The 3,269-nt window shown below is 38.9% G+C and overlaps 1 long non-coding RNA gene across 1 annotated transcript; it reads left to right on the forward strand.

Annotated features, from left to right (window-relative positions):
- The first annotated feature begins 1,109 nt into the window (after nucleotides 1-1,109).
- Nucleotides 1,110-2,809, forward strand: LOC104947577 (uncharacterized). Its single transcript, XR_798575.1, has 2 exons — nucleotides 1,110-1,246; nucleotides 2,715-2,809. It is a non-coding gene; the product is annotated as an uncharacterized lncRNA (long non-coding RNA).
- The last annotated feature ends 460 nt before the right edge of the window (nucleotides 2,810-3,269 follow it).

The following is a 3,269-nucleotide window of genomic DNA, read 5'->3' on the forward strand; positions in this document are numbered from 1 at the left end:
AATGTTGTCCTTGTTGTATTGTTATATCCTTATTTGCATCAACAACATGGAATTCACATGATTAGCAGTTTAGTTTAATCAGAATCAGACACAGGTTTAGGTAGGCTAACACATACGACGAATTTGCCTTGGTGTTGTAGTGCATACATAAAATAGAACAAAAATTAAAAAGACAAATATAAACTATTTTAAGAACACTATAATACTATTACAAAATATTTAAAAAAAATATTCAAATATAACAGTTTTTACATTGAATATGGTTGAAGTAGAATTGGTATAAAATATGTGTAGTAATATTTCCACCGCTACAACTCACTTCCCTGTTAAATAATATTATGCTGCTGACTACATTTGGGCAACATGGCAGCCGTGCCCGGTTTTAGATGTATGTCTATATCCACAGTCTTTGCCTTAGGGGCCCTGTTACAGGTTTATCTTGCATCAGAGAGGTCTTTAAGGTGGTTTCCCCTTCATTCACCAAGTATACTAGATATACTCATGAATCATTGACACCAGCCCAGATAGGCCTATACTGTATAATCTGTACACTGATATACAAAATAGATTAAAACACACATGGTGTTTTGTGTTCCCCATAGAAAGGGAAGTAATACTTCTTTTTTTGTCTTCCTTTTCTTGGGGTTAAACCCATGTGACTTTTATCCAGAGTTCTTGTCCTTGTTTTTTAGTTGTTGTACGTCTATTTCTATGTAAGCTGTAAATTAGTGGAATGAAAAAACTGAGTCAAATTCCTTTTTCTTTTTTCTTTTAGCAAACTGTATAATAGGCCGATATAGCCTATGACTAGACAATTAAACAATTATCAAAGTAATACATAAATAAATAAATATTTATATTAAGTGCACCATCAAATAAAATGTATTATAAGAGTGTTGGGAGGGGGTTAAATAACAATCATTATAGATTATTTAGTACTATTTTAATGTAGACGTCTCCAGTCTATGTGGCAGGATAGCGCAGTTTCCCTCTGACCAATCAGCGAGCCACAGTTTAGACCCCGCCCACACGGATCCAGCTCCTCTCGCTTTGTGGGCTTATCTGATTGGCTCTTAGTCTGTCGTCCTCTTCGCTGATTGGTCAATATCTTGTCGGTGAGTTTCGGGAGGGACCAGGAAGCCGGGTACCTGTCGCTGCTCTGTTAGCCTGATCCTGAGCTGTTTTCCGCTCAGTCCGGACATCATTCCGCCTCCTCATCTCTTCGTGGACCTTTAAACAAACCAAGGTAGGCGTTTGAGACATGTAATGACATTTTTCATACTGCAAAACGACGTAGTGGCGATGCAGCGACACAAGGAAGTGTAATGCCCTGTTATCTCATTATCTGGGTAGCCAAAGAGCGCAGAAACCGTGCATAAATAGCTAAAATAATCTATTTATCGTGCTCAAATGTACAGAGTTTAACCAAATATCACACCGAATGGGGGTCTGCATTGAAATTAAGTCGAGTGTATGATAAATGCGCTCTTAATATGATCTTTAAAGTCCATAATCTTCGCAAACTCCTCCTGTTTTCGTGCTTTGTCACGTCCCTTATCGCTATTTTTATCTAAATTGTACGTTATTCTGTGTGTTAATGGTTTGCACTGCTCGTCTGGCCTGCCTATAGCTGTCTCTGCAGGCTGTCTCCTCCCCATCAGGCGGCCATCATCCTGTTTGCTTATGTAACTTTTGGGAACGTCCTGTCATTTCCCAATCCCCAATAGAAATCTGCAAGCTGGGAAACTACCGTAACTGTCATTAACACTCTAAAATCAAGTGACCATGCATTCACAACTCAAAGGAAGCTATATACACTTAATTTACACCACTATCACAACATTTAAATTATACATTTTAATTAATAAGATAGGATAAGGTATAAAGTATACCCTAACCCTAACCTGCTGGGTTTTGTTAACCATATGTTGCTGGTTTGTTGCTCGGCTCACTTTGACAGATTTAAGAGGATTATGGAGTAAATAAGGGGGGGATAAAATGCTGAGTCATTGCCTGGCTACTCCTAGTTTACGTTTGAATGTATTCATTCATTGAGTAAGTGTAGTGTTTAGTAGAGGAGCTTTCTGTCTCTATCACACAGTTACATTATTATTTTTTGTTTGCCTAGAGTTGAGCAACGGGTTTTAATTGCTTTAAGAATGTACTATATAATACCAGACAATACTTAAACAATGCAAGTCTCTTTCAATCAAACATTTCATTTTGTCGGACCAAGAGTCAAATATACAATATTATAACAATCAGATCTTAACCAATGGTTGTATGTTTTTAAATATCACTGCCACAACTTCTTAAATCTGTTCTTATACAAGCTTACTTTAAGTTTTCTGGTTTGCTTTATTCAATCTAACAAGGGTTTATTGTCCCTCAAGTGCCATTTTGTTTCCGCATTTAAACAAAAGTTAGAAAACGTGGTATAAATGCACTGTGTTTATTGAAACAACAACTTTCACCCCATTTAATAAGAAACAAACTGCATTGAGGCAACAACTACAAATAGTAGTAGTAGTAGTAAAAAAGTAGTAGTAGGAGGACCAAAGTGCATCGGGACAATAAAAGGGTGACTAAAGTTCATGGTTAATGGCAGCAATTACCTGTGTGAACACCTGAGACCCTAACCCCCGTCCAGAGGGCAGAAGGTGGAGGTCTCCTTCATACTCTTTAATGTTTATTTGTTTGTTGTTCTCCCGCAGGCGGAAACATGGCTCAGAAGATCAAGGCAGGCTCCGTGGTGGAGATGCAGGGAGACGAGATGACTCGAGTCATCTGGGAGCTCATCAAGGAGAAACTCATCTTCCCCTACCTGGAGATGGACCTGCACAGGTGAGAACGAGTACGATACGATAACACTTGAATGGTCAGATCAAGTCTGAAATGCTCCTTGCATCACAGCAGCTCCATGTGTAACATCAACAGACACATATCAAGAGACAACACATGCAAAACAAACATTTAACATAGCAGCACGATCAGTGAGAGAAAAGCTGCTCACAGAGCCTTCAGCGTGCATCTGATCTGGGATCAGCTCTGTGTTCACTGAGAGCACAGACTGGAGCACAGAGGATGCTTTAGACTGACTGTATTGAATCGAGGGACCCTGTGTCTCATGATTATAACATGTGTGTGTGGATCAACCCTGTCCTCTCATTGCTTTCATGTTCCTTTAAACAAGTGCCGGACTTCCTGTCACCCGAACCTGTTGTTTGTAATATCTGTTCCTGAGTCAGTATAGAATAAATCAACAGTGA

The sequence above is a fragment of the Notothenia coriiceps genome, unplaced genomic scaffold (genome assembly GCF_000735185.1).
Source record: "Notothenia coriiceps isolate Sejong01 unplaced genomic scaffold, NC01 NC01_scaffold00012734, whole genome shotgun sequence".
Lineage (NCBI taxonomy): Eukaryota > Metazoa > Chordata > Actinopteri > Perciformes > Nototheniidae > Notothenia > Notothenia coriiceps.